Here is a 15,052-nt window from a genome sequence, read left to right as displayed (position 1 = left end):
CTGAATTGTTTAGGATTAATTCTTGATCATTTATGTGTTTTAATGGAGTCCATAATTTGTCCTCAAGTTATGGATTTCCAAAGGTCACCTTTATTTAACACACACTTAAAACACATAAGTTACATGAAAATGAAGAGTCTTCATTTTTATGAACCTTTAATTCATAAGTTATGAAATGAAGAGTTTTGCAAAGTTACAAAACTTTCCCTCAAGTTTTGGAATTTGTAAAGTTTCACACACTTTAATAAACTTTAATTCCAACCCTTAGAGTTTTAATAGTTAAAATTCAACCCTTATACTATTTATAACATTAATGGTTAATTATTATATATATGTATAAGAATAAGTCGTTTTACCGTTAGTAGGCCTCATTCACGAAGCCGGTCTATAAGGTGGGTATAAGGTTGTTGCCTATAAAATGGCGACTTAATGGGTGTATACTCTCACCCACGGCTTGCTTGATCGGTGGAGGGTCGTTAGCCGAACGGGTAGAACAATGACTTTAAATCCTCATTAAAAGTATAATGAATATTATAAAGTAACTAAACTCTTTTAATTCCCAATCTTAGTTATTTTAGGAAAAATGTGAATATGGTGCTAGTCCATGGAATTCACACTTTGTACCTTACCAAGTCGTTGGTGGAGCGTGTGTGGTTAACCGGCACACTAACTAGGACTAGTAAGGATCACGAAGGGTGACTTAATGTTTTTCATAGATCAATGGAGCGTGTGTGGTTAACCGGCACATTGGATAGGTGATAATATTAAGGGTAACAAGTGAATTAGCATGGTTATTCACACCTTGTTTTGTGATCCTCGGCATCCCAGTCACAAAACTTGAAGGGCACAATCGAGATTGAAACATGCCATTGAAAAGTTCAATGAATCTCAAAAGAATCTAGGAATTTCAAATCCAATTAAACCTAATAAATCATTTCGTTTTCGTGGTGGAAATTGGTGAATCGTCATTCACCTACCTTTCGAATATATTATTACTTAGATTACGGCATCCCTCTTCTAAGTATAATATATTGTGATTGGGTCCTAGCCTTAATATTACATTTGAGTGTCTTATTAAGGATCCTATATATCTAATCTAAACTTACTCTCTTCTTTCAGATGTCTTCCAACACTAATGCTTCGGGCTCTAACCCAACTGGTTCTTTCTCTCTCATGAATCTTTGTGGGAGGGTCATCTTTGATGGTTCCAACTTCATGGATTGGATTAGGAACATCAGGATGGTTACTCGTTACGAGGACAAAGAATATGTCCTCGATAAGGAGTTAAAAGAACTTGATGAGTCTACTGCTACTCCTGAGGAGATCGCTGAATTCAGGACTCATGAGATAGATGCTACTAAGGTGGCATGTATCATGATGGCCACGATGATAGCCGAGCTCCAAAAGTCGTATGAAGATTTCTACCCTTTTTGAGATGCACCAAGACCTGATGGAAAGGTACCATCAGAGTGCTCGTCAGGAGCGGTATGAAATAATCTCCTCCATAATAACTACCCGCATGAAGGACGTTGAATCCGTCACGGCCCACATGCAAAAGATGCAAAGGTATGTGGACCGTTTTGCTGAAGCTGAATGTTAACATCCCTGAGGAGTTGTCAATTAACATCATTTTGCACTCCTTGCCTTCTTGTTATGACCATTTTCGTATGACATATCATATGAACAAGGAGGAAGTTACTCTCAGCAAGCTTCAAGGACTCTTGAAGACCGTGGAATTCGGTCTTAAGGGTAAGGCGGTTGTTACCTTTAATACTCCTACTCCAACATCTACCCCTGTTTTAGCTATCGGGCAAGGCAAAGGGAAAAAGAGGAAGCACCCTTCGAAGGGTACCAAGGGAAAGTCCCTTGAAGGCTCCTCATCGAAGACCAAGAGCGGTTCTATCACTCCTTCTACCATTCCCAAGGATGTTGAATGCTTTTATTGCCATGAAAAGGCACACTGGAAGCGAAACTGCCCTAAGTACTTGCAGGATCTAAAGGATGGGAAAGTGAAGCCCACCCATGCAGGTATTTACACTATATTGTCTAATTACTCAACATATTCTAACTCTTGGGTGCTTGATACAGGATGTGGTATTCATATATGTTCTGATTTGCAGGGCCTAAGAAGAAGTGAGGATGTGGAGCACGGGAAGATAAACTTAATCATGGGGAATAGGAAGGCTTCACCTGTTTCCAAGATTGGAGTTTATACTTTGTTGCTCAATAATGGGTTAAAATTAGATTAGAATAAATGTGTGTAGTCGTCTGAAATGGCGAGGAATATTATTTCTTTTCATGCTTTGTACAAACAAGGTTTTACCTTTTCGTTTGATAATGAATGTGGTGGTATTAATGCTTTCTTTAAAAATGTGTTTTATTTTAAAGCATTACCTTGTGATGGTGTCTATGAAACTGTGTTGATTGTAGACAATTTAGGAAATAATGTGTTGTATATTGATTCTTCTACTAGCCTAGATAAAGCATCATTGTGGCATTGTCGTCTTGGACATGTAAACAAGAAACGCATAGGCCAACTCCAAAAGAGTGGAGTCTTGGAATCATTTGACCTTAAATCGGATGATAGTTGTGAATCTTGTCTACTTGGAAAGATGACAAAATCACCCTTCATTGGAACTTGTGAGAGGGGTGAGGGTTTGTTGGACCTAATACATACTGATGTATGTGGGCCATTCAAAACCGCCACAAGGGATGCTAATCGGTATTATGTGACTTTTATTGATGATTTTAGTAGATATGGGTATGTCTACTTAATCAAACATAAGTCAGAAACCTTTGAAAGGTTTAAGGAATTCAAACAGAAAGTAGAAAATCAATTGGGCAGGAACATTAAGATGCTTCGATCCGATCGAGGTGGTGAGTATCTTAGTACCGAGTTCCTTGACTATCTTAAGGAGTGTGGGATTGTCTCACAATTGACTCCTCCCATGACACCACAGCTTAATGGTGTAGCTGAGAGGCGTAATCGAACTTTGTTGGACATGGTTCGCTCTATGATGAGTCGAGTTTCGTTACCAATCTCTTTTTGGGGGTATGCCTTAGAGACTGCCACCCATATCCTTAATCTAGTCCCTACAAAGAAGGTTACCAAAACACCTCATGAGATGTGGACTGGGAAGGTTCCCAATTTGAACCACATCAAGATTTGGGGTTGCGAGGCTTTCGTGAGACGTGAGACTCATGATAAGCTCGAACCCCGAAGTGAAAGGCGTATTTTCATCGGCTACCCATAGAAATCCTTTGGTTACCTCTTCTACAGACCCAGTGAGAATGTGGTCTTTGTAGCTAGAAGAGGAGTCTTTCACGAGAGAGAATTTATGAGCCAAGGAGACAGTGGGAGGCAAATTGATCTTGAAGAAATTCAAGAATCAATTGGTGAAGGAACCTCAGACACTAGCAATCAACCTGAGGAGGAAACTCCTGTTGATCCAGCTGATGAGTCTGTACCTCCAAGGCGTTCTACACGGGTTAGGAACACACCTTCGTTTTATTATGGTTTTCATATTACTACGGAAGGTGATACGTTTATCAGTGATAGTACATTGGTAAATTTGGATGAACCTAGCAGTGTTAAGGAAGCCATGGCAGGCCCGGAGTCTGCTAAATGGAAGGAGGCTATGGACAGTGAGATACAGTCCATGTATGACTATCAAGTTTGGAACTTGGTTGACCATGTACCAGGCCGTAAAACAGTCGGGTGCAAATGGATCTTCAAGAAGAAGACAGACATGGAAGGAAAAGTGCATACTTATAAGGCTCGACTAGTTGCGAAGGGTTTTACTCAAACTCAAGGTATTGATTATGATGAAACCTTCTCGCCGGTAGCAAAGATTAAGTCTATTAGGGTTATGATAGCCATTGCAGCATTTCATGATTATGAAATATGGCAAATGGATGTAAAAACCGCTTTCCTTAACGGAAAGTTGGCTGAGGATGTGTACATGAATCAGCCAGAGGGTTTTGTAAGTGCAGAGTACCCTAATAGAGTATGCAAGCTTGAGAAATCCATTTATGGATTAAAACAAGCATCTCATAGCTGGAATCTTTGTTTTGATGAGAAGGTAAAAGAGTTTGGCTTCTCGAGAAGCGAAGATGAGTCTTGCGTGTATGTCAGAGCTAGTGGGAGTATAGTTAGCTTCTTGGTACTGTATGTGGATGACATACTACTTATAGGAAATGACATCCCAACCTTGCAGGAGGTTAAGTCCTGGCTTGGGATGTGCTTTGCTATGAAGGACCTAGGGGAGGCTGCCTATATCCTAGGGATAAGGATATTAAGAGAAATGAGTAGAAGACTAATTGGACTTAGTCAGAGTATCTACTTGGATAAGGTGTTGAAAAGGTTCAACATGGAGAATTCCAAGAAAGGAGATTTACCGATCCAAAGCAATACCAAACTGAGTAAGACTCAGAGTCCAAGTACAGAGGCAGAGATAGCTGAGATGAGCCAATTACCGTATGCTTCCGCAGTTGGCTCGATCATGTATGCTATGACTTGTACCCGCCCTGATGTGGCATTTGCTTTGAGCATGGTCAGCAGGTATCAGGGGAACCCTGGCAAGGCTCATTGGACCGCGGTAAAGAACATTCTCAAGTACCTGCGGAGGACTAAGGATTGGGTCCTTACCCTTGGTGGGAGTGATGACTTGAGAGTATTAGGGTATAGTGATGCTAGTTTTCAGACTGATAGGGAAAATTTCCGCTCTCAGTCGGGCTGGATCTTTACCTTAAATGGAGGGGCAATTTCTTGGAAGAGTTCCAAACAGAAGACGGTGGCTGATTCGACTTGTGAATCAGAGTATATAGTAGCGAGTGAAGCAGCGAAGGAGGCGATATGGCTAAAGAACTTCATCGGAGACCTTGGAGTTGTACCAGCTATTAAGGAACCTATGGAGATTTTCTGTGACAACAATATTGTGGTTGCCTTAGCCAAGGAACCAAGAGATCATGGCAGATCCCGACACATTGACAGAAAATATCACTTCATAAGACACAAGATTGAAGGACTCCTTGTGGCAAGGAGGATATCGTCGGATGAGAATCCTGCAGATCCCCTTACGAAGGGACTGACGAGGGTTAAGCATTTTCAGCATGCGAGACGCATCGGGCTGAGGGACGATATTAGTTTTACAGATTAGATAGTTTTCCTGAAACTTGTAAAATGTAATCGACGTTTGATGATGAATAAAATTTGTGATTTATTTATGAGTAAAGTGTTACTATCATTGTCAATTATTTACTATAGTTTCAGTTTTGCATGTTTTGACTTCCAGAATAATTAATTTATTCAAACCTCCATAATCGATCATACGTCGGAAGTAGGTATGAATCAAGATTGTCATGAATTGGGTTTGTAGATGGCTAAAAGGTGTTTAGACATGGAAATGGTTGCTGCAACATTCATGAGTACTCATAAGTTATGAGTATTGGTATAAACCCACGCTCACTTGTATCACTTCATGGAATTTATCTCGAGTGACCGTGAGACGATAACATCATATAAATCTTTAAACCTAGAGATATGAGTTGTTTCATATGAGTTGGTTGTGCATTGATTGCATGTAAACGCATCAGTAACTTGATGTTATAAAACGTGCATTTATGTACAATTCAATAAGTAGTAGAACAAGCATATCAGTCGAAGTTTATCTGTTCCTTCTAGAAATAGAAGCGATATCTGGGCCCCTCGATGATTTTGTGTTGACCCATGTACCGGGCCCGGTCAGAACTAAACCGATGTGTTCAGTGAAGTTCTTCGTCAAACAAATCGGAAAATCGAGAAACAATTGCTAGACAATAAGCAAGACATAGTTCATAGCTGCCAATGCTCATTCGTAAAGCACTAATTCCATAGCTGCTAAAGTTCATTCACCGGGTACTAAATCCATAGCTACCAGTGTCTAGGTACTAAGTCCACAGCTACCAACGTTTATCTATCAGGTACTAAGTCCATAGCTACCATTATTTATTCAATAGGCACTAAGTCCATAGCTGCCAATGATCATTCATATCATCTTTTATCTCTCATCATTCATCTACTCATGTTATTGTTGGATAAGGTGTCTAAGTCCATAACTTATTTGGTATATACTTGACCCGACCGGCATGGTCCATTTGGGTTGCATCTCATCCAAACTATTATGGATAATTTTATGAGAGTTATACACATATGTTTATTAATATATTATAAGTTATAATATATTAATATGAAGTTACGTTATTTAATTAGTTTTAGTCTTAAATTAATTATGAATTAATTTAGAGATTAAAAGGAAGACTAATTAGATTATGGGCTATTTGTTTTATATAGTGTGGGCTAATACTCATTTGTTAATGGGCTAGGCTTATGTGGAAGTCCATGGATGATCCATGGAGCTTTTAACCCATGGATCCTTGGAAAGGAAAATACATGGGTTATTAGGGTTTCACCCTAACCGTGCACACTATATAAGCATGCTTATGGAGCATGAAATGGAGCCTAAGGAAGAACTAGTGAACTAGTGTGTGTGTGCATGTGTGTGGCCGAATTTATACAAGTGTGTATACTCTCTCAAAGTTTTTCAAGAGTTTGTGGTGTTTTGTGATTCCATTTGAGGCATTCACACTATTGGTGCTTGGCCCTCAAACTCCTTAGAACCAAACTCACCAAAAGGTATGTAATCTCTTCTAACTCTTTTATGTTGAAATGTTCCCCATGCCATGTTAGATAGGTTATAAACCTTGGAAAATTTAATATTTTGCATGTATTTAGACAAACACAGATCCAAGGTTTATTAGGGTTGCATGCACACTTAGGAAGTGTTAGATTGCTCAAAACCCAATAGTTATACCCAACATATTTGTAGATATAAAATACGTATACAGTTTAAATCATTTAAAACTTGTATAAAATCGTTCATCCAACATAGATAGCAACTATATCGATAATATATACACATAGCACGTAGTTTATATAAAATACTTCATATCTATGTGTAAGATGAAAGGGACCATGCACTCACCTGATTAGGTGGTGACTCAGCACTCGGACATCACTTCGTTACTCTTAAAACAATTTCCTTGACAAAACCTAGTATATGACTAGGGTTTAGTCTGACATTAACCGTGACTAATTAATAGTCTAGCTATTATTATTATTATATAAGCGTTAAATAACACTCAATATAACTCATAATAATAGCCTAAATAATTATTTTAAGGTCCTAATAATGTTACTATAATTAATTAGAAGCAATATTAAAACAAGTGTTGGTGTAGCTCACTTACAACGGGTTTTTCGCAAAACCGGGCTTCGCTGGAGCAGCGTTCCTGAACCGAAAGGCTCTTTTCTCGTAGTCGTCGGGTGCTCCGGGGCTTCCACCTTGTGCTAGGGAGTTTCCCTAGGCTTTGGGAGGTTAGGGAGGCTTAGAGAGAGAGAGAGAGAGAGAGAGAGAGTTTAGAGAGAGAAAGAAGAGGGTTGATGGGTGAGGAAATGAGGGAACCCGAGACCTCTATTATAAGGTGAAATCCTGAAGGACTCGCTGAGTCGGTTCACAGATTCACCGAGTCAGTGCCACGTGTCATCACCTGATGGCTTTTCTTGGGGAGAAAGCCTTGGCCCATATTCAGCCACGTCACCCGTTTTACAGCAGCACCCTACCGACTTCTAAACCCCATAACTTTCGCATACGAGCTTCGTTTTCGATGTTCTTTATATCAACGTGTAGGTAAAAACAAGATCTACAACTTTCATTTAGACTCCGTTGACTAATTCTCGGCCAATTTTAAATTTAACGGTAGGAGGAGTTTAGACTGTTAAATGACCGCAAAGAATTTGTAATTCCTTCATACGAACTCCGTTTTCATCTGTATTTTTACTGTTGAGTTCCTATTAATGATATATTCAACTCTCATTTAGGTCTCGTAATCCAAAACCGCTCGAACTAAAATTCGAGTTTCGGGTCGTGCACTGCTAAGCCGAATCTTAGAAAAATCATAACTTCCTCATAAGAAGTCAGATTTGGGCGTTCTTTTTATGAATGTTCTCAATTTAACGTATACTACAACTTTGGTTCAGATCACTAAGGCTAAAAAATCCACCTTCGTAAATTCACTATTTACGTTTCCCGATGCCATGTTGGTTTTACCGAAAAACTTCGACGGACCATAACTTTTTCGTTATAACTCGGATTTCGGCGTTCTTTATATGCACCGAACCCTTGAGACATATTCTACAACTTGGTTAAGATTATTTATTCTAAATAATCTTTTGTTGAAAATTCATTTTCGACCCCTATTATCTCTAAATTAACTAGCCCGGATCTACGGGCGTTACAAATGAAATGGTTGATAATTATGGTTTTTATTAATGATTTAAAACGAAAATTTTAGACTGTATTTTTGTGATGTTTCAAGTTGGTATCAGAGCCTTGGTTTGAGGGACTCGGGCACACTCCCTGATGTGTCTGAACACAAACTGAGGACTTGATATGAAAATTTTGAAAGAAAATCTTTTTTATAAGTGAACTTTGAGAAGAGAAGAACTTTGAAAAAGAGAAAAAGGGTGTGGTGCATGCAATCAGCCGAGCTCAAGTAAGTTCTCCCAAATTAACCATACATGTTTGTTTAGATATAATGTGCTTATGAGAACTGCATGCTAGATTAGGAATAAGGATCTAGGAAGGATGCCTTATGTGCTTGTTATATGTGTATGAGCTTTATGAGTTGCATGCTAGTACATATTCTTGATATGTGAATAGAATAGCTTGATTATGTTCTGGTTAGATTTTCCTTTTTTGACTGAATGCTACTTGCTTTGTGCTTTGTAGGAATCTGAATGATGGGAGTTAGTCATTACGTGAATACGTCAAGTCACAGGTGATTAGGGTTGAATAACCTCAGAGTCCTGGATTTGGCCCTATTACGCAGTTCTTGTTTGAGTCTAACCGTTATAGGGACGAGTCCTTTACTCGAAGGATCATCTGAGCCTCATTACATGTGATGGTATTCAGGTAGTGGCTAAAGTGCATTATGAAGATACCTTTAGTAGCTGAGGACGTGTTTCAGGTTGGAGGTTACCCTAGGATGAGAGTAGTGTTGGGAGCAGTAGTAGTAGTAAGGGACTTGGTGGAGTCGAGGCAATTCTCGAGGAAAGTACGGATAGATGTGGAAGGTAGTATGGGCCCGTGAACTAAAAGCATAGGATCCGTACTTGATTTGAGAAGGGCTAAGATAAAACCGGGAAACTTGTAGTGCGTGTGTGATCCCTCGGTAGTGATAAATATTCTGATGATAGTTATGTTATGTTGCATTATGGTGACGTTACGGGAGAGACCAGTGGGGAGTTCAGGCGCCGATGAGGGATTAGGTTCGGGTTCAAGAGCTGAGCAACTCGATGAGCAAATTAGAAAGTTTATATCAGTTGAGATTACGCACAATATTCTACACCACACTCATGTGATCTTTGGTACGGTCAAGGAGGGCATATTGGAGATTTTGGATGAGAGGTTGGGAGCTTTCCACGCTGAGATGGTGGCCATGATGGGGGTGCGTACACTAACATTCCGAGAGTTTAGAGCTTGTGGAGCTCCAGATTACCATGGGTCGAGGGACCCTATTGCTAGCAGTAGATGGTTGGCAGATGTCGCCAATGATTTTCGCACTAGCCGGTGTCCCGAGGGGAACAAGGTCCTACTCGCCTCCTGTCTCTTGAAGAACAGAGTGTGTGAATGCTGGGAGGAGGTTGGACATGCTATTAGAGATGATGTCGTGTTGGACGCAATGACATGGACTGACTTCTTGGCTAGGTTTAGGGCCAAGTTTGCACCAGTTATTGAGGTGCAACAGTTAACACGGGAGTTCCAGGACCTCCAGCAGACTACTGAGACAGTGGCGGAGATCACCACCAAGTTTAGGGAGAGAGCCCTCCTGGTTCCGCAGTGTGTGGCGGATGAGGAGATAAAGAAGGTTTGGTACCACGAGATGTTGAGGAGCGACATCAAGCAGTTTGTGAGTCGGTCTAGTTGCAAGACACTGGAGGATATGATAGCTCGATCCAGGGAGAGGGAGATTGACTTAGAGGTAGAAAGGAAGAGAAAACCGGTCGAGGTGCAGACATTCGTGGGGTCGGGCAAGAGGCCAAAGACGTCAGATTCTAGATCGATAGGTCATCATGACCGTAGCCGATGTGGGAAGTGCGGCAGGATGCATGAGGGTGCATGTAGGAGTGGCAGTGGTGGTGATTATGGTTGTTTCAGGTGCGGCCAGATCGGTCATTATAGCAGGGATTGTACTGTTACCACCACCCAGGGATCAGACCTAATATGTTTCTATTGCAGTTAGCTGGGCCACAAGAAGGCCCAGTGTTTGAGTTTGGTTACTACATGACAGGTGATAGCACCTGCCCCTGCGACTTTGAGGATCACCGACGGCCATCAGGGCTGGGTGGAGGCACCCACGGTGAGGAGCAGGGCATTCCAGTTGGTTACAGAGGAGACGCAAGCAGCCCCTGGTGTGCCATGTGTGTATCTTTCCCTTTCCTATAAGCTATTATTTATGATTTTATTTGGTATGGTACTACATAGATGTTAGTAAGTGTATTTTAGAGTATTATATTACCTGCTTATAATAAAGTTATATATCATCTACATACCATGGATGTTAGAGTAGTAGTTCATAGATGTTTCCCCTTAGGCCAGGTTCTCAGGACGCGGTCACTGCAAAATGTATGGGTGGGGCACAAGAGACGTTCTATTAGTCTTCTAGAGTGGTTCAGATTTAGAATTGGTTAGTTTTGGAGCACTAACAGTGGTAACTGTTGGTTGTCAGCATGTCGACCATTAGATGGAAAGAAGGATTGAGAATCCTTTCCAAGCTGGGAGTTGTAGGGATCCAATTGAATCGAAATGGGGGAGAACTGTCCTAGTGGTTAGGAGCAGAAGTAAGTACAAAACGGGGATGAGTTCGCAACTTTTATGGGGAGGAAAGCAACCCAGGTGGCTGTTTGGATAGAGGAGCGTGTGAGTTTGGAGTTTGGGAAACTTCCCAACATTGATTTAGTGTATTCACAGTAGTAATAACTGGTTAGGAAGCAAGTTGGGGGTCTCCACGGCAGGATGCGAGTTTAGTCAGGATGTAAGACTACGGGATAGATGTAGCATTCAACTATAGTTAGAAAAGTGTGGGATGTATTGTAAGATGGCGGAAGGGCCATAGCATTCGCTAGTAGTGGGGCAGTGCAACCACTTAGGGGAGTGTGGGCGAAGGCTCGTATCTCCTAGTCAGCGGAGTGTGGGTGAGCCCCGTATCTCCTAATCAACGGGGTGTGGGCGAGGCCCGTGTCACTGAAGGAGCAATATCAGGATCAAGAAAGGATAGTATGTTGAGAATCGACGAGGAGTAGGCCTGCATAGCCCTAAATAGGTGAGACCTGTGGGAGAGACCGCTCCGAAATCTAGTTGGGTGAGACCCGTGGGCGAGACCCGTGTACTTATTGTCTTTGTGATAATTGTATGTACCTGGCAGGGGGTGAGTGTAGGCGGTGGCCCATATTTCATCATTAGCTGAGTGTGGACAGGGTTCCATATCTCATTAGTAGTAGAGTATGGGTGGGGCCCAAGATAGGCGGGGCCTTGAGACTAGCCGTTATAGTATAAAGATTGTTTTTTATGTATTAGCATGATTATATGTTATTGTTTGTATGTGTATAATGGGCGGGACCTGGAGACAGACGGGGCTTAGTTGAAACAGATTTGTATACTGAGCGGGGCTCGATGCTAGGCGGGGCCTGATGTCGGATTTGTCCGATGCCGACCGGGGACCGATGTAGCAGGCTAGGCCCAATGTTTCTAGTATGTGATTATGTGTATGGTATGTCGTAGATTGGGAAACTCACTAAGCTTCGTGCTTACAATTTTCAGTTTTGGTTTCAGGTACTTCCGGTAGCGGAGGGAGGAACTCGAGATGACTGCATGACACACACCAAGAAGTTTTAGCCTGCGATGTTTACTCTTATAAAAAGATCATATTTTGAGATGATTCTCTGATTTGATACAACGATTTTTGTTTACGAACGAAATGGTTGATAATTTTGGTTTTTATTAATGATTTAAAACGAAATTTTTAGGTTGTATTTTCGGGACATTTCAAAAGGATGGCAAGATAATGAAGGAGGAGGTAAGTAATAAGTAATAGAATAGTTTTTTTAATCATATATGATTATTATAAATATCTTTAGAGAATCACATATGATAAATTACATATTTTATTTATGTATAGGTTTGGGTGGAAATGTACATGAAGGGGTTGGTAAAAAAAAGTATTGATGATAAGGGAGAATAAGATGTTCAAAAAACAGGCAAAACCAATATATATTAGTAAATAATATTTGAATATTAACTACATTTTTAATTATATGCAGAATTGATGGTGAAAAATGTTGATAATTACATATGTAATTTGTATAAATTAAAATTCTTTTGAATTTAAATTACTTGAATCCATTCCTTCGGTATTCTTTATAAATGTTGAGATGTTTTTTGTATAATCGGATATGATCATTCAAAAAAATATTGATATTTATATGTAATCACATATGTTATCATGACGTGTGATTATATTCACATATGATTATATATGATTACATATGTTATAATCACATATGATTATATTCATATATGATTCTACATGATTACATATGTTATAATCACATATAATTATATTTATAAACACATATGATTGCATATATTATAATCGCATGTGATTAATAATTTTTTAATTGTATTTAGGTGAGGAGGATAAGAATCTTGATGGGAAGAATACTGAAGCAGGAGAAGGAAAAAATAGAGAACTACAACAAAATGTTGAAAGATGAGGTAAGCAACAATATACATTTATACAATAGATATGCTTAGATATGTTATGATCACATGTGACTAAAAATGTTATGATCATATGTGATTATATTCGCATATAAATATAATATCTTTGTACAAGTTTCCAATAACTAATAAACTTTTTTAATTATATTCAGGTGTGGAGGGGAAGAATCTGGCAAATAAGAAAGGTTTGGAGGGGAAGAATCTGAAAGGTAAGAATGCTGATAAAGAAAAAGGAAAAACTACATCTATATAGTGTTTTGGAGGAGGTAAATATGAGTATACATTTATGAATTATATAGGATTATTAAAAATATATTTATACAAGTATATGTGATTCTAAACTTTTTTTATTTATATCCAGGTGCAGAGGGGAAGAATATTGAAGATAAGAAAGGTGTGGAGGGGAAGAATCTTGATAAAGAAAAAAGAAAAACGATATCTATATAGTGTTTTGGAGGAGGTAAATATGAGTATTTTTAAGAAGTATATATGATTATTAAAAAAATATTTATACAATCATATATGATTATTAACATTATAATTCTTATATAAATAATTTATGGTAAAAAAATGTTAGTGAAGAAGAAGGTATTGAATATTATTATCTGACAAAAATATTTTATTAATTATTATATAATAATATTCAGTTGTGAATGGGAAGAATATGTTATAATCAAGTGTTATAAATCACTGAATAACAATATTCAGTTGTGAATGGGGAGAGTATATTATAAATTGATGAATACATTAGTAATTTATGTATTAAATATTTCAAATAATGTTGTTATATGTAATTTGTACAATTTAAAAGTCTTTTGGATATAATTTGATAATCACATATGATTAAATTATATGATAAATATTGTCTATAAAATTTGATATGTTTTTGTATAATCACATATAATTATTTAAATGACCAAATGATTATGATATCCTATGATTATAAAAATAAACAACCCTTAACCTGTTTTAATAATATGTTATTACAATTCTTAAAAATACACGAAAGAGCTTCAATCACATATAATTATATATAATTAGTTACATATGTTATAATCACATATGATTATATTTGTTATAAATCACGTGTTATTATAAGCACGTGTGATTATATTCACATATGATTATATATGATTATATATGCTATAATCAGATGTGATTATATTTGTTATAAATCACATATAATTTTAATAACCTATGTTATAATCACATGTCATTATAATCACTCACATGTGATTACAATCACATATAATTGTAACAACCTATGTTATAATTAGATAAGATTATAATCAGATATAATTGTAACAACCTACGAATAATAATTTTTTTTCATTTGTATGATTTTTATAGAAAATATAAATACATAAATTGTTGACAAAACAATAAGAAATGTTGTAACAAGTATTTTTGTAACACACAACAAATCCAAGACTTATAGATGCTAAACGATGATGAGTTCAACTCTATTTACGAAAAGACAATGATGGAATACAAAGAAAATTAAGAGAGAAGTTTCATGCCATCATATGACCTGAATATAAGCCAGCTAACACCACCAGATGTAATATTTCTTGATTTTTTTATTTGTACACTATCATATGTTTATAGCTGTAAACGCATATGATTTCATTATTTCTTAAACGTTAAATCAAATGTGATTACAAGTAATTATATGTTTTTTAAATTTAGTTTCATTTCATGTTTTATATATAATTACATATCATTATAATATTTTTGACAATTATAATCACATATAAATCACAGAAAAATACTCAGCCAAAAAATCTCAAACATAAGGAAGTTGTAGTGGAACTAAAAAATCAACGAAAATTAAAATTGTTTAAAAAAACAAATTGTCCCTGAAGTTCCAAAGAACGAAAATATCATGGAGGAACCTCGTAAAAAGAGAAAAATGAACCTTGCAGAAAAAAAAAGGTCCCCATATAAAGAACGAGTCATTTCCTTGAAGACAAACTTAACATTTGATGAAGATATTGTCAGTTAATAGCTCTTCAACTTAAAGGGAAGTGAATAGTAAGCTATTCATATGTGTTTAACACTTATAAAAAATCACATTAATTAATCACATGCTCAAAATTAAATAATCACATGCGATTATCAAACATAATCAAATGTGATTAAAGTTCTGTTACGTATACTTTTTCAACAGCGAC

Source organism: Lactuca saligna, chromosome 4 (genome assembly GCF_052625555.1).
Source record: "Lactuca saligna cultivar CGN05327 chromosome 4, ASM5262555v1, whole genome shotgun sequence".
Lineage (NCBI taxonomy): Eukaryota > Viridiplantae > Streptophyta > Magnoliopsida > Asterales > Asteraceae > Lactuca > Lactuca saligna.
The sequence above is the reverse complement of the archived record's forward strand: the minus strand, read 5'-3'. Positions refer to the sequence as shown.